This window comes from Peromyscus maniculatus, chromosome 21 (genome assembly GCF_049852395.1).
Source record: "Peromyscus maniculatus bairdii isolate BWxNUB_F1_BW_parent chromosome 21, HU_Pman_BW_mat_3.1, whole genome shotgun sequence".
Taxonomy (NCBI): Eukaryota; Metazoa; Chordata; class Mammalia; order Rodentia; family Cricetidae; genus Peromyscus; species Peromyscus maniculatus.
Window position 1 is genome coordinate 41828292 of NC_134872.1, and position 21912 is coordinate 41850203.

At 41.0% G+C, this 21912-nt stretch overlaps 1 pseudogene; it reads right to left on the bottom strand.

Moving 5' to 3' along the window:
- Positions 1–5162: 5162 nt before the first annotated feature.
- On the bottom strand, positions 5163–21550 carry LOC121824663 (3-hydroxyisobutyrate dehydrogenase, mitochondrial pseudogene; annotated as a pseudogene).
- Between the last annotated feature and the right edge of the window lie 362 nt (positions 21551–21912).

The following is a 21912-nucleotide window of genomic DNA, read 5'->3' on the forward strand; positions in this document are numbered from 1 at the left end:
TTTCTTTACTATTTCTTTGGCTTGTTGCCAGGTTATGGAAAAATCCTTTTTTAAACCTTTACTATTGACGTGATGTTTTTTATGAAATTCTGAGGCCTCCAGCACATTTCCTATCAATAATTTATCAATCTCATCATTGCCTTGTGCTAGAGGGCCTGGCAGACCAGTATGGGATCGAATGTGAGTTATATATAAAGGATGATTCCTTTTCCTGATTGTATCTTGTAATTGAATAAATAGTGAAGTTAATTCTGAAGCATCAGGGATAAATTCTGCAGTCTCAATATGTAACACCACTCTTTCAGCATACTGAGAGTCAGTTACTATGTTGAGAGGTTCTGAAAAATCCATTAATACCAACAGAATAGCATACAATTCTGATTTTTGAACTGAATTATACGGACTTTGAACCACTTTACTTAAATTTTCTGATTTGTAACCTGCCTTTCCTTCTTTGTTGGCATCTGTATAAAATGTACGAACTCCAGATATGGGTTTTTGCCGTACAATTCGAGGCAAGATCCAATCAGCTCTCTTTATAAGATCAATTCTATTGCTTTTGGGATATTTGCTGTTAATTTCTCCCAAAAAATTACTGCAAGCTCTTTGCCAAGGTTCACTTTCTGTCCATAATTTTTCAATGTCCTCCTTAGTTAATGGTACGACAATTTCTGCTGGGTCTATGCCTGCTAATTGACGAAGTCTCAGTTTTCCTTTGTAAATCAAGTCAGAGATTTTTTCCACATAAGTTTTTAATTTTTTATTTGGTTTATTTGGTAAAAATATCCATTCCAATATAATATCTTCCCTCTGCATTAATATTCCAGTAGGAGAATGCCTAGAAGGTAAAATAACCAAAATGCAATCCAGCTTTGGATCAATACGATTCACGTGTCCTTCATGCACTTTCTTTTCTACCAAGGCTAATTCTTTCTCAGCTTCAGGTGATAATTCTCTTGGACTATTTAAATCCTTGGCACCTTCTAAGGTTTTGAACAAATTAGTCAGTTCATCATTTTTTACCCCAACAATAGTTCGTAGATGAGAAATATCTCCAAATAATCTTTGAAAGTCATTAAGAGTCTGTAGTCTATCTCTCCGAATTTGCACCTTTTGGGGTCTAATTTTTTGTAGCTCTATTTTATATCCTAAATAATTAATAGAATCTCCTCTTTGTATCTTTTCAGGAGCAATTTGTAATCCCCAGCAAGGCAAAATTTTCTTTACTTCTTCAAACATTATTTCTAAAGTATCTGCATTTGAGTCAGCTAGTAAAATATCGTCCATATAATGATAAATTATAGATTTAGGAAATTTTTTACGTATCACTTCCAATGGCTGTTGTACAAAATATTGGCACAGAGTTGGGCTATTCAACATTCCCTGTGGGAGGACCCTCCATTGAAATCTTTTAACTGGTTGAGAATTATTATAAGTAGGTACTGTAAAAGCAAATCTTTCTTTGTCTTTTTCTTGTAAGGGTATTGAAAAGAAACAGTCTTTTAAATCAATAACTATGAGAGGCCATCCTTTTGGTAACAGAGTAGGCAGGTTAAGAGCACCGACTGCTCTTCCAGAGGTCCTGAGTTCAATTCCCACATGGTGGCTCACAAATATCTCTAAGGAGATCTGGCGCCCTCTTCTGTATACATAATAAATAAATAAATCTTAAAAAAAATACTTAGAAGTTGATTATTATTCATTTTCCATGAGATTGTAGGCTTTCTATAATTTTTGTTGTTATTGAAATCTATGTTGTTATTGAAACCTAGCTTTAAGCCATGGTGGTCTGATAGAATACAGGAGGTTATTCCATTTTTTTTTTAATCTGTTGAGATTTGTTTTGTGATCAAGCATGTGGTCAATTTTAGAGAAGGTTCCATGGGGTGCTGAGAAGAAGTTATGTTCTTTTGTGTTAGGGTGGAATGTTCTGTAGCTATCCATTAAGTCCATTTGAGTCATAACATTTGTTAGGTCCCTTATTTCTCTGTTAAGTTTCAATCTGGCAGATCTGTCCATTGGTGAGAGTGGGGTGTTGAAGTCTCCCACTACTAGTGCGTGGGGTTTGATTGTGATTTAAGCTTTAGTAATGTTTCTTTTACATGTGTGGGTGCCCTTGTATTTGGGGCATAAATATTCAGAATTGAGACTTCATCTTGGTGGATCTTTCCTGTGATGAGTATGTAGTGTCCTTCCCAATTTCTTTTGATTGATTTTAGTTTGAAGTCTATTTTGTTAGATATTAGGTTAGCTACACCAGCTTGCTTCTTAAGTCCATTTGATTGGAAAGTCTTTTCTTTCCCAGCCTTTTACTCTGAGGTAATGTCTGTCTTTGCAGTTGAGGTATGTTTCTTGTATGCAGCAGAAAGATGGATCCTGATTTTATATCCATTCTGTTAGCCTGTGTCTTTTTATAGGTGAATTGAGTCCACTGATATTAAAGGATATTAGTGAACATGATTGTTAATTCTTGTTATCTTTTGGTGGTAGTGTGTGTATTTCTCTTCTTTGGGATTTACTGCTGTGGTGTTATCTATTGCCTGTGTTTTTGTGGGTGCATGTGACTTCCTTAGGTTGGAGTTTTCCTTCTAGTGTTTTCTGTAGGGCTGGATTTGTGGATAGGTATTGTTTAAATCTGGTTTTGTCTTGGAATGTCTTAATCACTCCGTTCATGGTGACTGAAAGTTTTGCTGGGTGTATTGGTCTAGGCTGGCATCCATAGTCTCTTAGTGTCTACATTACATCTGTCCAGGACCTTCTGGATTTCAAAGTCTCCATTGAGAAATCGGGTGTTATTCTGATTAGTCTGCCTTTATAGGTCACTTGGCCTTTTTCCTTTGCTGCTCTTAATATGCTTTCTTTATTCTGTATGTTTAGTGGTTTAATTATTATGTGGCAAGGGAACTTTTGGGGGGGGTAGTCTATTTGGTGTTTTATAAGTTTCTTGTTATTTTCATAGGTATTTTTTTCTTTAAGTTGGGAAAGTTCTCTTCCATGATTTTGTTGAATATATTTTCTGTGCCTTTGAGGTTTGGCCTTTTCATAGTGTCCCAGATTTCCTGGACATTTTGTGTTATGACTTTTTTGGCTTTGGTGTTTTCTTTGACTGATGAATCTATTTCCTCTATTGTATCCTCTACACCAGAGATTCTCTCTTCCATCTCTTGTATCCTGTTGGTTATGCTTGCATCTTGAGTTCCTGTTCACTTGCTCACATTATCTATTTCAAGTTTGTGTCTTCTTCATTGTTTTTATTTCACTTTTCAGGTCTTGAACTGTTTCCTGCACATGTTTAATTGCTTCATGGTTTTTTTTGGAGTTTTTGTAGCTGAAGTTTTTCTGCTCATGCCTGGTCCATGGTTAGGACAAATCTCTCCCATTCGAGTCTCCCAAGTAAACACACAGAGACTTATATTACTTATAAACTGTATGGCCATGACAGGCTGCTTGTTATCTGTTCTTATATCTTAAATGAACCTATTTCTATAAATCTATACCTTGCCACGTGGCTTGTGGCTTACCAGTATCTTACATCATGCTTCTCCTCATGGTGGCTGGCAGCCTTTCCCTGCCTCAGCCTTGTACCTCCCAGAATTCTCCTCCTCCTTGTCCTGCCTACACTATCCTTCCTGCCTGGCTACTGGCCAATCAGCATTTTATTTATCAATCAATCATAGCGACATTTATTTACAGTATACAGAACATCCCACAGCATGTTCTTTAAGGGATTTATTGATTTCTTCCAATTTTCTTCCAATTTTCCTCAATTTCTTTAAGGGAATTTTTCATTTCTTCTTTAAAGACCTCTAGCATCTTCATGAAGTTATTTTTAAGGTTGCTTTCTTCTGCCTCTTCTTCATTGTGATGTTCAGGTCTTGCAGTTGTAGAAGAACTAGGTTTTGGTGATGCCATATTGCTCTTTATGTTTTTATATGTATTTTGCACTAGCATCTACCCATCTCTTCCTCCAATTGGTGCAAGAAGTGACTGTGTCTGAGCGAGCTGCTAATGGTCCAATCTGTGCTTGTTGTGCCTGTGTCTCAGGGGGCCACTCTGGGTTTAATCTTAGCTCTTGCTCTATTTGGAGCTGGCAGATACTGTATCTCAGGGAGCTGCTCTTGGTCCAATCCAAGCTAGCTGATTCTGTGGCTCAGGGGACTGCTTTGGTCTTATCGGGGCTCTTGGTCCAATCAGAGCTGGCACATTCTGTGTCTCAGGAAGTCTCTCTTGGTTTAATGAGAGCTCACAGATTCTGTGTTTTAGGAAGCCACTAGAGTCCCAGGGGGTTAAATAAGTTTGGATTAGGGCATGGGTCTGTTAGACTGCATGGTCTGATGGGGGCTTTTGGTGGGGGAGCCTGCCCACAGTAGTCTTCCTTGGGCAATTTCCAACTGAGAAATGGGAGACAGATGCAAACAACTTTCAGGAGTCTTGCGAGAGTAGACAGAGACAGCTGTCAGCCTGGACAGCTATCCAAAGTTCTTTTGTAAAGTTGGGGCATCTATCTTCAGCCCACAGGCCTAGAGTCTCTCAGTCACTTTTCTCTGTGTCCTGTAGAATGTCTGGCAGTTTCCTCTGTGAAGCAGGAACCTAAAGGACCATTTTGCCAGGCAAAGTTCAGTGGTCACCTTCCTATGGGTCCTGCATGTCCAGTCGATACATTTTTTCAGGCAGTCCAGGCAAGAACAGTTTCTTGCTCAAATGGCTATTTTGCCAAGGTGAAGATAAATTCCATATGGAGTGTCTTTGATGCCTATCCTCCTCTCTGAAGTAAATTAGTGCTGTCAATCCCAGACAGGAAGTCAGCAACCTGGAATGAAGGAATAACCTCACTTGGTTAACAGGACAAACTTTCCTCTTGTTTGTCTTTGTAACTGATTTCTTTCCTTTTACCATGGGTTCCATCTTGTTGACAAAACATTTGGTTTTATTTGCAAAGTGGAGTAGATAAAATATCCTGATCAGAGTGTTCAATTTTGTTGAAGGTGCTCAAGGATCAGACTTTTTAAAAAGGTCAGCTGAGCTAGTTAGCAGAAACCATCAGGTATGTTTGCTAAACAAATAAAAGCAGCATCATTTAAAACTGGGTGAGAAATTCCAGAGATTACTGTAATGTAGACAATCAAAAAAAGGCAGATGATCTTTTATTAAACCCATCAGAGGGTGAGCTAGGAGAAGGCTCAGGACAGAGCCTGATTCCCAAGGGTCTATGTCCAGAGGGCACATCAGAAGGTCTCCTCCTCCCACAGATACTGGAACACAGATGAGAAGTCTTTCTTTGAGTAGCCTTTGGCATACATCATCCTGTATATTTGGTGGGCCAGGTTTCCTAGAAGAATTGGGGTCTTGGTGCTGGTGGCAGAGTCTTGAGCCAATCCCAGATCCTTAGCCATGAGTGTTGTTCCAAATCCACCTTGGTAGTTATTAGATGAGGGGACTCCATTCATCACCCCAGGCACAGGATTGTAAATATCACTGGACCAACATTGTCCAGAGCTCATATTCAGGATCTTAGCCAACAATTTTGGGTCAAGCCCTGACATGATTCCAAGATTCATATCTTCAGTGGTTCCAACCATGCTTATAGCCAACAGCATGTTGTTGCAGATCTTTGCAGACTGCCCAGTCCCAAAAGCTCCACAGTACATCACATTGGAGCCCATGCACTCCAGCAACTCTTTGGGAGCAGCAAATTCATCTTCAACTCCTCCCACCATAAATGTCAGGTTTCCAGACAGAGCAGCTCCGGTATCTTATATCTTGCTTTTCATGGCAGCGTCTGGCAGCGTCTGGCAGCGTCTCTCTGTCTCAGCCTTCCATTTCCCAGAATTCTTGGTTTGTTTTTTTGCCAGCTACTATTAACTTAAATTATCCTGTCTATCTTTGTCCTCAGGGCTTTTATCTTTCACTATTACTGTATACCTTTTCTTTCCTTCTTACTGTGTGTCTGGCTCGCTGAGTGGCTGGTCCCTGACATCCTCCTCTTCCTCTCTTGTTCTTTGATCTTTCTTCTTGTTTCTCTCAGATTTCTCTTTCTATTTCTTCTTGCTGCCTGCCAGCCTTGCCTATCCTTTTTCCTGCCTCACTATTGGCCATTCAACTCTTTATTAGAACATCAGGTGTTTTAGACAGGCAAAGTAACACAGCTTCACATAGTTAGACAAATGCAACATAAAAGAATGAAACACACATTTGCATCATTAAAAAAATGTTCCAGAGCATAAACTAATTTAACACATCTTAAAATAATATTCTACAATACATAGTTACCTGAAAATCCCAGCAGCTTCTCAGAGGAGAGGTGGAGGAAAAGCCATGACTTTTAAGTTAGGTGTGGAACAGAAATAGTCAGGTGATTGATAAAGGAAAAAGCAGGCCCAAAGATGGAAGTGGTCTAGTAGGCTGAGAAGGAGCCCTCAGACACCAGCCTCCCACTATCTGCTTAAGTTTCCTAACTCTATTTCAGGCATGAGTCAGAAGACAGGCTGGAAAGGAAAGGCTTCCCTACTTATTAATGCTTGCAGAGCCTTTAGTTTTCTGGAATATTAGTGGAGCTTCTTTTAGTTCTGTTTCACAGGTAGAACAACCACTTCAAAGAACCTCATTTCTCTTTCAGTTAGGATCTAATCCTCTCAGCTGACCTGGTAGACAGTGGTTCCACAGAGGAAACAAGAGTTTGGAAAGGGCATGAGAACATGGAAGTACAAGCCAGTGATTATTTTGATCCAAGCAAGAAGGCCAGTCTCTGTGAGATATTTGCATGCTCAATTATACTGCAAAGAACCAAACGTGAATCTAAGTGGAGATATAACTAACTTCCTAAGCCACAGAAAGTTCAAACTCAATTAGTGTCCATTTTTTTTTATCCATAAAACTCATGAGAGCCCAAGGCAAATGATAATACAAAACCGTAAGTCAATAATATGCATGTGTCTTTTCAAGGTGCAAATGAAGTGACAGAGATTTGTAATGTGAAAAGTCAAAGAATTTGTGTATCTGGTTGAGAGAATATCTAAAGCTTATCCTAGTCTGGTTCTTAACTTACATTCTAACACCAAGCAAGGTTCTGAACACATCAAAGCCCCTTTGAAGGAAGGAAGAACTGAACATTTTGGCTTCTATGGTAACAGATGCCACTTACCCCTGACAATTTTATTCTTAGACAAAATCTACCAGCACCAGATATGGAAACAGAATAGAAGGGGAGATAAAACGTGTGATCCCAGACCTCAGACCCAACCTCTGTGCAGAGGATTTACTATCAATAAAGACAGAATTCCCAGGGCAGGAACTTCCATTCCCACCTCTAATTATATTTGCATACTGAGATAGCTAAGAAATTTTTTGTTATTCTGAACCACAGTGTTCTTATCCAATTTCCCCTGATAGAATAAAGACAGAAACTGATATTAAATATAAACAACAGGTATCTTAGTATGTTCCCAGTAGCAACATCTTCAGTTATAGGAGAATATATCCAGTTCAAACCTGCATTGACCAACTAAAATCCCTAAATTTTGAGAAAAGTGCCCTAATTCTTTGGTAATTGTATAGCTATATAACTAGTTAAAAAAGATTTATTGTGTTCTCCATTTCCAGAGATTGTGCCTCTAAAATTATGCACTCTCTTGGAGTTAGCGAGCTGGCTCACTGGTTAAGAGGACTTGCTGATTTTCTAGAGGTACTGAGTTTGATACTCAGCCCACCTCTGGTAGCTCACAACTGAGGATTGGATGCCCTCTTCCTGTATCCAGGGGCACCTAAATTCATATATATATATATATAATTAAAAACAAAATAAGTCTAGAGATAGCTCACTAATTAAAGGTTTGTACTCACATTTAAAAGGATGTAATTCTGTTCCTAGAACCCATAGAGGTTTCTTCAGCTTCCCTTTTAGGGGCTGAAGAGATGGCTTAGTGGTTAAGAGCACTTGCCATACTTGCAGAGGACAGGGGTTTAGTTTCCAGCAATCAAACAATGACTTTCAACTGTTTGTAACTCTAGTTTTACATGACCCAATACCCTCTTCTGACTTCTGAAGTCACCAAACACACATACATTGCAGTAAGTATGTGCAAGCCAAACACTTGTACACATAAAATAAAATTATCTTTAAAAATAAAATATATTCTTAAGAAAAACATCTGCACTCTCTTTTGTTGCCTTTCTCTCTACTTATTTCTCTCTGTCTCCACTTTCTTCCTCTGTATTCAAATATGGCTAAGTGCTGGGTCTAAAACTCCTTTTGGATGGGGAAAAGCCTTTGATTATGTGCAGTCTGTTTCATGCTCTTTGGAGAAGAAGCTTAGACATTCTGGATGTTATTAATGGTCCCTTATTCCATTCTGCTGAGTTGGGGTGAGCAGTCACGTGCCACAGGTTCCCTGTGGTCTTGCAGATTCAGCCATTCCTAAGTTCTGCTGGAGCACTCAGTGTTCTGTGAAGCAATGAACCTAGTAGAGGACATGATTATGAGATTAGCTTTGTGTCAACAATATTTCTCTTAATTTTTGGTGCAGGGGTTGAACCTAGGGCCCTGTGCATCATAAGCACGAGAGTGATAGTGTCTGATCTTCTGCTGAGCTACACCCAAGGCCCTCTGTTTTGTTCTTTTTGGTTCTACCATTTGAGAGTCTTGTTGCTGTTGTTGCTCTTAGAAGTAGGGTTCCAAATGAGGGCTTTGTGTGTGTGTGTGTGTGTGTGTGTGTGTGTGTGTGTGTGTGTGTGTGTGAAGAAAATATGTCCTTAACCCTTTCACAAACATTTCTGAAAGACACAACTTCTATTGACATAAAAAACATAAGAAGTCTATTTTTGAATTTTTATTCATTTATTCATTCTTTTCATTCGCTCATTTGAGCACATGACTAGTAGCTTCTGTGTTCTCTCTCTTTCTGTGCGTGTGTGTGTGTGTGTGTGTGTGTGTGTGTGTATAGAATAGACAGAGTATCTAAAAGTTTATAATCAGGTGAAGAGAGTATTAATCAAGTGAGTACCCTACATTTAAACTGAATATTCTATGTCAGGAAATATCATAGTGGTATAAGAATGTAAGCCTTAAAATGTAACATTTGGGCTGGAAACATGGTGCTGGAGTAGTAGCAGAGAGCTACATCCAAATCCATAGGTGGAAAAAGTGACCCTAGGTCTGGCATGGGCTTTGGAAACTTCAAGTCATACAATCTTATAAAAGAAAGCATTTACTTGGGGGTTTGTTTTGTTTTAAATGGTTAGTCCATGATTATTTTAGTGGGAAGCAGACAGGCATAGTGCTAGAGCAGTAGGTGAGAGCTTTACATCTGTATTAGCCAACAGTAGGCAGAGAGAGAAAGGTATTGGGGGCTTTTGAAACCTTAAAGCCTACCACCAGTTACATACTTCCTCCAACAAGGCCACACCTCCTAATCATTCTAATCCTCTCAAATAGTGCCAATCTCCAATGTCACCCATAACAAATACATGAACCTTCAGGAGCCATTCCTTTTTTTTTTTTTTTTTTTTTTTCCCTTCAAGACAAGGTTTCTCTGTGAAAGAGTCCTGGCTGTCCTAGAAATCATTCTGTAGGCCAGGCTGGCCCTGAGCTCACAGAGATCTACCTGCTTCTGCCTCCTGAGTGCTGAGATTAAAGGCATGTGCCACCACTGCCCAGCTTTTGGGAGTGGTAAAACAAACAAACAAACAAACAAACCTTAGAAACAATATTACAGAAATTAATGTTGAAAGAATTCATCTATTTAGAACACTAAACATGTACTCAGTATTGGGCTTTGCCATGGTACAGAAAGAATGAGTTGTCCTAGGAAAAAAAGACCTGCTTTGTCATTTCATGTTGCAAAGACCATGAAAGAGGTAACAGCAGTTATAGTGACTGATAAGATAGCTGAGAGTGATTGGTTATATTGAAAGCTATAGACCCTATGCTGGCATTTTGAATTTGATTTCTGTTTTAGTTAGGGTTTCTATTGCTGTGAAGAGACACCATGACCACAGCAACTCTTACTAAAAAAAAAAACATTTAATTGGGTGGCTTATAGTTTTAGAGGTTTAGTCCATTATCATCATGGTGAGACATGGCAGCTTACAGGCAGACATGGTGGTAGAGAAAGAGCTGAGAGTCCTACATATTGACAGCAGGCAGCAGAAGTGGTCTGAGACACTGGGCATAGCTTAAGAATAGGAGACTTCAAGTCCCACCCCCACAGTGACATACTTCCTCCAATAAGTCCACACTTATTCCAACAATCTCTTAATAGTGCCACTCCGTTTGGTGGGAGATATTTTCTTTCAAACCATCATAGCACCTCATTACTATCAAAATACATATTATTCTTACCTTGTTTTGTATGTGTTAGGCTTACTAAATGATTGAAAGGTAGGATCTGAATCAGAACTCAGGAATGTTAGATTAAAATCTGTGAGTGTTCTAAGCTTTTCAAAGAGGCAAAACAGAATACTAAGACTCTGCATTGTAAGTGTCTAAGAGCCTAGATACGAAGTCAGAATTAACTTTTGGGAAGAACAAGCTGAGCCAGGAGATGCATTACCCAAGAAGGTAAAAGGATGGCGGCAAACACAGGGTGTGAGTTCAGACACAGGTAGTGACAGTATTGTGATTTAAGTAGCAGACAATAGCTTGGTGGATTGAAGCCAAGGAATGCCTTAAAGTCATACCATGCAACAGATCTCACGAGAGAGGTTAATTGGGTGACGGGAGTATGCGGATGATGCCTCTGAGTGAGGGTGGAAATAGAAAGAGAGCTGAGAGAGAAGGTACTTGCTTTTGATAAGGGGATATAGCACATGCTCACAGGGAGGATACAAGACTCATGGAGACAGTGGAAATGTGTCACATCTTGGTGGCTGATGATGACATGTCCTGTTGTTGCTAGGTTACTGAAATCAGGCTTAGGGGTGGGCTTATCAACATTGCTCCCTCTTACTTATTATAAAAGGTGAGGAAATATTTAGGTGTGACTGGTGAAGCAGGGATGGGACACCATGCTCTTTAGACTACTTCCTGTTGTCTAGGGCCATCAACATCTTAGGGCATCGTTGATCCTCATTGTCAGGGCATATTTGGTAGTCATGAGCTTCTGGCTCTGTGGCTACCAGGTGGTAGTCCTGTAACAATAGCTGATTAATTGTTTGATTAGAGCTTTATTTTGATTTGTCATTGGAGGGATGCAGAGAAGAAATTGCTAAATCAGGGTGTGATTAGTAAAAGGAGAGGGGTCAGGAAGGGACATATCTACTTCCATATGGGTACTCAAGGGCCCAGGAGCTGGATGCATCAAGTTGTTCCTTACATTTTTATAAGTCTGTTTGAAGTTGTTAGATTTTTGTTTTCTGCTGTACCTTGTTAGTTGACATAGAAGCAGCATTTTGGAAGAACAGACTTTTTTTTTTTTCACTTTTTCACATTTTTATTGAAATTTGTGCAGGAATGTCTTTACTGGATATAAAGAAGCCAAATACAAAGCAGCTTGCAGTATACTCTTCCCCCTTTTTTTTTATGAAAACTTCAAAAATACAGACATGTTAATCTGAGGTTTTAACAGAATAATAGTGAACTATGCACAGAGGTGGTTGAGTAATAGTGAACTATGCACAGAGGTGGTTGAATAATAGTGAACTATGCACAGAGGTGGTTGAACAACAGTGAACTATGCACAGAGGTGGCTGAACAACAGTGAACTATGCACAGAGGTGGCTGAACAACAGTGAACTATGCACAGAGGTGGTTGAACAGTGCACTACAATAATGGCATCATTCTGTGTCTGTATAGAGGTTATAATTCAATCTGGGCATTCATTAAAATTACTGCTGATGCACTCAAGTTCTTAGAACCTGCAGGCTTCATTTTTTCAGAGATTAAGAAATTTGTTAAGGATTTTTACTTTACACGTCAGGTGGAAGCTTCCTGATGCTAACGATGCATTTTTTTTTTTTATGAATAAGCCACATTTTATTTCTCTCCAGTATTTGACAGCTATTTGACTTGTTTTAACTTTTTTACTATTAGCAACACACTGCTGTAAACTTTCATGTACATGTTTCATAGGTGCACATTTTCAGTAGTTTGAGGACATATTCCTAAGGGTAGAATTGTTGAGTAACAGAGTAACAATGTTTTGCATTTTGACCAACCACCAAACTGTTTTGCCAAAGTGGCACACCATTTTACAATCTCACCAAATCCTTGTTTTTAAGGCTCTGATTTTTGTACAAAAGCATTCAATCATTCTGTCAGACCAAACCAGGAAAAGTAAGCTATAGTTCAGAGCTGTTCTATTCCATTTACTATGCAAAGCCATTCTTGGCGTTTGCAACTCTCAGCCCTTTTGAGTATTCTTGCAGTGTTCACCTTTTCCTCCACCACTTTTTTTTTTCTTCTTTTTTTTTCTGGTTTATTTCTATCTATTACAAATGTATAAAAAATCCTCCATCAACACTGCTGTTAGCAGCAGAACCTTGAGAAATATACCTTTGGTTTGCCTCAGAAAAGGAACACATATTGCACTGTAAAGTTTATAAAATTGGCGCAAAACATTGTGATAATGTTACAATACCAGTTTTAAGAGATCAGTGACTAATGGGGAGCCGATGGGATACATGCAGAACTGTGAAAGTGATCTCACTTAGCCAGCTGTACAGGTAGACTGTAAATCTACATTCAGATCATTTCTGAACTAAGACTATCATCTCAGTTTATCTGTTGAGGTCAACCAGGAAACCCTAGAATATACCTTGATTTTTGCAAAAAACAAAATAGGGGGAGGGGTTTCTTCAGCATTTCAGTCCACGAGTAACAGTATCCTAACAGGCAAAGTGTTCTCTCACTGTCAACATAGAATGAACTGCTGCTGGAGGTCAACTTGGGTTTTAATTTGCATTAGCACTTACATGCATAGTAGTCCAAGTTGTTGACCTCATGACTTTAAAAAGTAACTCTAAAAAAGTAAAATGGCCCTTCTTGGAAGACTAAAGAAAGACATCCAGCCACAGTTGTAAAAAGTCTCATCAAAACAATATACCCTTTTATGAATTACGCCTCAATTAAAAAAAAAAAAAGTAGCCCCAAATAAGAAGCAGCTCTGAAAAACAAAATATAACTTAAGATATTTGAAAAAAACAAGGTGAATACAGGTTCAAAAGTAATTAAGATATATTTTCTTAAGGCTATCTAGAATTAGGCTTTAAAGAATTCTACCATTTCAAGTTTACCACTAGTTACTAGATACCTATTTACAAACAAGATGTTCACCTTTTTTGTTCCTTTATCAAGAGAAAAATCTACCTTCAGACTATGAGGGTGGTAATGGGGAGGGACTAGAGAACAAGATTCAAACAATCCCATGCAAATATCACATTTTTCAAATGGAAGAACTCCAAACTGCCCTAGAAGTTCCAATCACTAAGACACTTTCCATTGAAATGATTTAAGTACAACTACATGGCACCAAGGTTTAGGCCTAATATAGGCCTGACAACCAAGTCCTTGTTTTCTGGAAGAAAGGCCTCAAAAGTCCCACTCAATTCCATATAACAATACTTCAAAGATCAATTAGGTTTTCATTTCCTTAATATTTTTGTTTTTGACTTCTAATCCTAAAGACTAGATTAAAGTTTAGCTCATTTCCCAGAAGGCATTGCTTCCCTTTGCTCTATGAAAGAGTCCACCAAGACCTCTTCCTCAAAACCATCTAGCCCCCAGCCTCCAGCCTTTGCTTGTGATGCATCTTTCTCAACATCCTGAAAAGGTAATGTAGGTAAAATATGCTCATAAACATTAAAACTAGTTGTTAGAAAGACGTAACTAGCTTTATAATTTAAGTTTTAAAGCATAAATACTTGCAGCTTAATCTGCACTGACAATGATTGTCGAAGCCTAGAATTCAACATTTACAAATTCTCATTCACACACACAAAACACACTATTATCACACAACTTGTGTCTTGAGAGAATCTTCTGCTTTTTAAATCTTTGGCCTCCCAGTCAATCCCAAATTCAACCAACTTTTCTGAGTTCTGGTAGTTACCTGGACCACTGAGGCATTGCCACAAGACTTCTTCTCTTTTGAAACATCCTTTTTCTCTAGATATTAGGATAGCTACACCAGCTTGTTTCTTCTGTGGTGTATGTTGGTGTGGGATTATCTATTGCTTGATTTTTCATGGATGTGTTTAGCTTCTTTGGGTTGAATTTTCCCTTCTAGTGCTTTCTGTAGGGCTGGGTTTGTAGACAGGTATTGATTAAATCTGGTTTTATCCTGGAATATTTTGTTTACTCCGCCTATGGTGATTAAGAGTTTTGCTGGGTATAATAGTCTAGGTTGGCATCCGTGGTCTCTTAGTGTCTGCATGAGATTTGTCCATGATCTTCTAGCTTTCATAGTCTCTATTGAGTAGTCTGGTGTTATTCTGATGGGTTTACCTTTATATGTTACTTGGTCTTTTTCCTTTGCGGCTCTTAATATTTTTTCTTTGTTCTGTGTGTTTAGTGTTTTGATTATTATGTGGCGAGGGGACTTTTTTTTTGGATCCAGCCTATTCGGTGTTCTGTAAGCTTCTTGTATCTTCATAGGTATTTCTTTCTTTAGGTTAGGAAAGTTTTCTTCTATAATTTTGTTGAATATATTTTCTGTGCCTTTGAGTTGGTATTCTTCTCCTTCTTCTATCCCTATTATTCTTAGGTTTGGTCTTTTCATGGTGTCCCAAATTTCCTGGACGTTTTGTGTTATGACGTTTTTGTCTTTAGTGTTTTCTTTGACTGACGAATCTCTTTTTTCTATCACGTCTTCAGTGTCAGAGATTCTCTGTTCCATCTCTTGCAATCGGTTGGTTATGCTCGTTTCTGTAGTTCCTGTTTGTTTTGTCAGGATTTCTATTTCCAGCATTCCCTCAGCATGTGTTTTCTTTATTGTCTCAAATTCATTTTTCAGATCTTGGAATGTTTCTTTCATCTGTTTAATTGCTTTTTCTTGGCTTGATTTGATTTCTTCCCATTTTTTGTTCGTTTTTTCTTCCATTTTTTTAAGGGAGTTTTTTATTTCCTCTTCAATGGAGTTTTTATTTCCTCTTTAAGAGAGTTTTTCATTTCCTCTTTAAGGAAAGTTTTTATTTCCTCTTTAAGGTAGTTTTTCATTTCCTCTTTAAGGAAAGTTTTTATTTCCTCTTTGAGGGAATGTTTTATTTCTTCTTTAAGGGCCTCTATCATCTTCTTAAAGTCATTTTTAGGGTTGATTTCTTCTGTTTCTTCTGTCATGGTATGTTTAGGTCTTGCAGGTGTAGAATCACTAGGTTCTGATGTTGCCATATAGGTCTTTATGTTGTTGCCTGTATTTTTGCACTGGCGTCTACTCATCTTTTCCTCTGTGCGTTGCAGGTGGTGTCTGTGTCTGAGAGTGCCTCTCTTGTTCTAATTTTTAGTCTTGGTTTAGTAGGGGTTCTTGGTTAAATTGGTGCTATTGGGCTGTTTCTTCAGGGACAGCTGATTTCAGTCGGTGAATTATATACTTATGATTCTGGTGATCTGGTTTAGTGGCTGGGTAGCACCTTCTTCTGTGTTCCCAGGTCACGTTTTGTTCATTTGTCAACTCCTCAGCTGATCTTGTTTCTTCAGACTTCAAACTGTAGGCATCTGAATCCTCTCCCAGATGGGTTTCAGCTGAGCAGGGTAGTCTCGCCAACACCTCCAAGTTGTTGGGTTTCACAGGATCAGCATCTGGGCCCTGGGTTGTCCCCAGACAGAGTGCCCAGACTTGCCCTGGTTCTGACCCACGGAGATAGCCTCTTCCCCAGGTGTTGGGGCCGTTCCAAGCTGCGTCCGCCCCTCTCTGTCCCCGGGCCTGTCCGCCCCTGTGGCCCGCTGCCACAGGCCCACCTGTGTCCACTTGTCTCTGCAGCTGGGCCTGTATGTCCCTGTCAACTGCCGCTGGGTCTATCTGCCTCTGCGGGCCACCAACGGGCCTGTATGTCTCTGCCGGCTGCCACCGCGGGCCTACCTACCTCTGCTTGTCACTGCCGCCGGGCCCATCCACCTCCGCGGGCTGCCACCGGGCCTGTATGTCTCTGCTGGTTGCCGCTGGGCCTGTATGTCCCTGTCGGCCGCTGCCACCGGGCCCATCCACCTCCGCAGGTCACTGACCTGTGTCTGCCTGTCTCCGCCGTGTGGCCTGTCTACTTCTGTGGGCCGCTGCCGGGCATGAACATCTCTGTTGGCCGCCGCCGGCCCGTCCACCTCCGTCCGCTTATCTCCACCGCAGGGCCCGTCCACCACCGTGGGCCGCTGCTGGGCCTGAATGTCTCCGCCAGCTGCCGCCGGGCCTAAATGTCCCTGTCGGCCACTGCCGCCGGGCCCGTCCACCTCCACGGGCCGCTGCCACAGGCCTACCTGCGTCTGCTTGTCTCCGCCATCTTGAATCACTCCCAGACTTTTTTTTTTAGCTGTAAGAAGATCTAGTCCCTATTGATTTTGGAGTACCACTGCTACCAAAAAGTCAATTTGTCCTTGAAGGATGAGCGTGGTTTAGGCCACTTGCTAGAGGTACTGGATGAACTAGGGGAAAATGATGATATGAGGCCAGGGAGACGGTTAGTCCTTCTGTCCCAGTGGCAACACCTACAGTTATTCCTGCAGCAGCCACAAGAGCACGATTTGAACCACAGTTTTATTATGTCAGGCAGCTATTGAGTCCACTATTAGAATCAGGGGCAGAGTTGGCTCTGGTTCCAGGGCCAAAGTGTGTTTCTTTGGCTCTGGTTTCAGGGTTAGAGTGTGTTTCTTAGGTTCTGTGTTCAGGGCTAAATTTGGATTTCTTTCACTGGTTCTGGTTTCAGGTACAGGGTAGATTTCTTTCACTGGCTCTGGTTTCAGGGTCAGGGTGGGTTTCTTTCACTGGCTCTGGTTTCAGGGTCAGGGTAGGTTTCTTTTGATGGTCCTTTTACCCTACACCCACAACTAGGGGAAGAGAAATATTAGCACTCAAACTCCTGACTGACTAGCAGTTAGGCAATGGTAGACTTAAATACTAAAAATAATCGAGGTGTTTGGACACTAGGGCACTGAGCTGAGGGGGTGTGTGTGTCAAGGTTTACTGTTTTGTTGCATTCTAGGGGATTTAATGCTCCTACAAAATGTGGCCCAGATGCCTTAAAGCAATTTGCCACACCAAAGAGGGTGATATAAAAAAGGTAGCCAGTTGTGGCAACACTGCACTTGAAGCAGTTGGTAAATAGAGAGGTAAGATTATTTGACAAAGAAAAGCTGTAAGTGGCAGTTGTGAGCCAGTCCCAGGAGAAGCACACAGACAGTAATCCCCAAAGCAAGCAGATTGTGTGACATTAAGGAGCCAGTAGGCCAAGGTCAGAGTCTTCAGAAGGCAAAGAAATGACAGGCTTGTATTATTTGGGAGAGGGGAAGTTGAAGAGGTTATGACCCTAGAAGAGTGTTGAGTCCCCTTCCTGCCTCCCCAATATCCAGGGGTTCAGTAATCAGGATATATTTTCTCTGGATTTTAATTGTGCTCTCTGTGTGCCAGGAGTTGAGGAAATGGTAGAGCTTACTAATATCATCCATTCCCCACCTGGGATCCCATGGGCTCATGATATAGGAGGTAGAGAGCCCCATCTTGTTGATAGAATTGGAATGAGGATGTGTATATACAAATGATATTGGCAAGACTAGTATGGGCAGTCTCCATATCTGTTTGGCCACTATTGCAGCCCAAGAAGAACAGCTTCCATTCTGCAGACAGGGCTCAAATGGAAAGTCTACAGTATATCAAAGACTTTTTCTGTCTGAAGGGGTTAGGGAAAAATAATCACACACACTCTCTTGATGGTTTCATTTCTTTATTCTCTCATCCTTTTATTATGCTGTTGTCTCTTATGTTGCACTACTCTGTTGTTACCTTATGTTGTGTTCTCTCGTTGCTTTATTACATATCTCCATCCTATCATGTCTTTTTACAGTTTGTATGTCCCAACAAACTTTTTCAGGCAATATAAGAGTTCTAATTATCCATGAATACCTGCAATCCTCATTTGGGGCTAAAGAGTCAAATTATTTTCTGTAACCTTGACTGGTCAGAATTTATTTTCACAAATTGAGGTCAGGAATGGGTGCAAGGACTTAATCATTTGCCAACTAGCAATAATTGGGCTGTCTTTGTATTTACAACCTAGCCAGATAGTACAGCTGTGTGTCCTTGTGAATTAAAAATCAGAAATATTTATCTAAAAAACCGTTAGCAAGGCTTCTGGTCTAATCTAAAGCGCATTTGAAGCTTTGTATCAGCTTATAGTTCTCAGCCATAAAATTAGAGGAATTTGAGCCACTCTGGCTCCTAGTTTATGATTAATTAGAGCTATGATCAGGAACAGCTTCTTAGTGGAACTCAGTAGGCCCTCAGTGTGTCAAAATTATACAGCATCTTCCTGACAATCCACAGATATAAATGAACAGAAGATTGAGTTGTTTTCATGAGATAAACACACTTTGATACAGGCAGTGGGGGACTCCCCACATACATATACATTATATCAGATACTAAAGGTACAACAGAGGTGAAAGACATTCATTCTGGAGTCTGTTTTCTCATAAGCCTTACTTGAATGAGATATATCCATCAGAGTTTTCCTTTTGGTGGACTGACACCTGAACTTCAATTGTTGCCTGCTGTTCCTCTGACATGGCTACTGGTTACTGGCAAGCCACTCTTTGCAATAGCCTTGTGTCTGGTCATAGTGAAAGCAGACAAAAAGGTCAATAAATGAAGGAGGAATGGATATAAGGTAATGGGGATTTTAATTGGCGCCTAACAGCCTGCTATGGAACAATTTCCTAATCCTATTTGGAGGGACTGTTATAAGTGAGGGTTTCTTGAACCTCAAATCTCCACATGTAAGAGTTGCCCTGGACAGAAATGGTCAAGAGGCAAAGGAGGAAAAGTCTATATCCAATCCAGTGGAGTCAAGCATGGCTGTCAGGCTGAAGCCTCCTTCTTCTGGAATGAGGGACAAGGCCGTTGACTTTTGTGTCTTTAGAAACTTAAGGGAACAGTGTCCTGTTGGGTTTGATGTGTAGGAAGGGAAGTTATCTTGAGACAGATGAGTAAAGGGCTTGAGGTGAAATAGGTTAATCCAATGAGGAAGACTCTTAAGTTTAGCAGCTGTGGTGGTTATAAGAATCACCCTGGAGGGTCCCTGCTATTTAGGAGAAAGGGGAAGGGATGTTGGTCTAGAGGAGAGAGAAGTACCTGGTCCCCAATGCTGATTGGGGATGAAAAGGAGTTGGCATATGTCCAGGTTAGTCAGTGGTCAGTAAAGTTCCATAGGACAGAATGGAGATGACAGAATAAGAGAGTGAGTAGGTGATCAGAGAGACATGAGGGCTTGGGTGAAAGACCAAGAGTCAGAACTGGCTGTCTGTACATGTACTCAAAACAATGAGGTGGGAAGAGGTCATTTGGGGAGAGCCTGTACTCTGAGAAGGGCCAGCAGCAGGAGCTTTATCCAATCAAGGTGACATTCTAGTTACAGATTGACAAGGATATTTTTTAAAGAGCAGTTAGTTTGTTCTGTCTCTTCTGAGGAGTGGGGATAGCATGGGTTATGGAAATGTGAAGGGATATTGGGGGCTTTGAATAGGGTTTGGGAAGTCTGGGAAGTGAATTCAGGGCCAATGCGCAACTGGAGGGAGGCAGAGATTCCAAACTGGGGAACAATCTCCAGGAGGAGGAGGTCAGAGACTGAGCCCATTTGTTAGTGATTGGGATGCCTCTATCCACCCTGAAAATGTGTCCACCAAGACTAGGAGGTACTTAATGCATCAGATTGTGGGCATGTGGGTAAAGTCAAATTGCCAGTCAGTTCTAGGGAGAGTGCCTCTGGCCTAGTAAGTATGAAAAGGAAAGCTGTAAAAACTAGAGTTGGGGTCTGACATATGACAGATTTTACACGATGCAGTAACAGCCCTTAAGAAATGCAAATCCTTAGGGATAGGCTGTAGGTGAGCCTTAACTAAGTGAAATAAGGCTTGGCTATCAGGATGAAAGCAAGTATAAATAGGACAGAATTTGTCAAGTGTCAAGGGGTGATAGTGGGGATGTGGGTTGTAAAGCAAGGATGTTCTGTTATAGGCTGCAGCTCTAGCTGCCTCTTTGGCTTAGTTATTTTCCTCTGAGATGATGGACTTGTAGGTCTGGTGGGACTGGCAGGTGGACAATTCCTTTAGCCATGGGAAAATGGCTTTTTGTATGGCCATGCTTTTGTCGGAGTTGGTTGTTGATCCTCCTTTTGTTGTAACTAGTCTGAGCTCTTTCTAGATGGCAAGGAGGGTGGGAAAGGCATATTTAGAGTCTGTGTAGACATTTAGGGATTGTCTTTGTGACACTTGGAAGGCACAGGTGAGAGTTATTAGTTCAGCCTGTTGATTAGTGGTGTGGGCAGGGAAGGTTTATGCCTTAATGACCTCAGCACCTGACACAATAGCGCATAGCTCTCTTTTTGGGTACCCTTGTGTAAAAAGGAGCTGCTGTCTGTGTACTAGGCATAGACAGCCTGAGACAATGTGTGCATGAGGGATGGGACAGTAGTTCCTCTAAGGTTTCAACACAAGAATGAGAAGAGGAGTAATCTGTGTTTGACTGGGGAAGAAGGTTTGAGAAGGGCATTGTTCTCATAGCTCTTTTTGGTGGAAAATCCCATCCCTAAGCCAACTTTCAGTAACCTGGCAACATCAGAACGCCTCATCAAAGCCCAGTACCCAGTTCCTGTCATTGGTGATGATAGGGGGAATGGTGTTTGGCAACAGAGGAGTCTTGGATATCCAAGACTTGGGGGTCTACCTGGGAGGCTGGCAAAAGAAATCACAGGTTGGAACCTCTATGTTGGGGAACTAGGAGAAGGAGGAAAGGAGTTCCTGGTGAATCTGGGGCTAGTTAAATGAGAGAGCAAAGGAAATAGAGGCTCCCACTTTGACTAGAAGATGCCTTCCCAGTAAAGGGATAGAACAGGTTGACACCACCAGGAAAGAATGAGTGAGAGGAATGCCCCTGAAAATGCAATTGAATGGTGGGGTCTGTTGAGATTGGTAAATTTGTCCCCTTAAGCCAGCAATAGGCAAATGAGGAGAGGGGGCTCCCCAAAATTCCTTCAGGACTGAGTAAGTGGTCCTGGTATCTAAGAGGAAGGAGATGGGTCACTCTGATACCATAATGACTACCTGGGGATCCTTGTAGGAAATGACAGTGGTCAGGCCAAGAGAGCCTGGGACCCCTTTAGTAGTCCATGGCTGGGCCTTAAAGATTGGTAATCTGGGTCTGATGTCCTTGTGCTACAAGGGACACAGAGGCAGTCAACAGCCCAATATCCCTCTTGATGGCACCTTGGACATGGCCAGGGTAGCCTTTGGGGATTAGGGCAAGCCTGGGCCTAGTGATCCTCTTGACCACATTTGAGTCAGGGACCTGGTGATCCTCGACCCTTAGGAGGCACAGGAGCCAGAGCAGTCTCTGAAGCTGGTTGAATGGCCTTGGCCAACATTTTGTATTTCTGTTTGTGGGCTTTTTATCTCTCACATGGTAGACTTGAAAGGACAGCACTAAGACTTAAGCCTGCAGGGTTAGGAGTCCTCTCTCCAGACGCTTAAGCTTGGCCCTAATGTCAGGGAAACTCTGGGAAATGAAATAGGTCATGACCTCTTTGAGTTTCTTATAGTTCACTGATTTAAGGGCAACTTTACAAGACCAACCAGGAGGCAAGTTGTAAACAGATCTCCACCTAGAATGCCCTCTAGGGTACTGTAGTACCATTGGGCATCTCAGTTGGGGACTGCCTCAGCCCCACCTGGGTGTGCTGTGTGAGTTTGGTGGATTTCATCTGCATGTGCTCTAGCCTGATCCCAA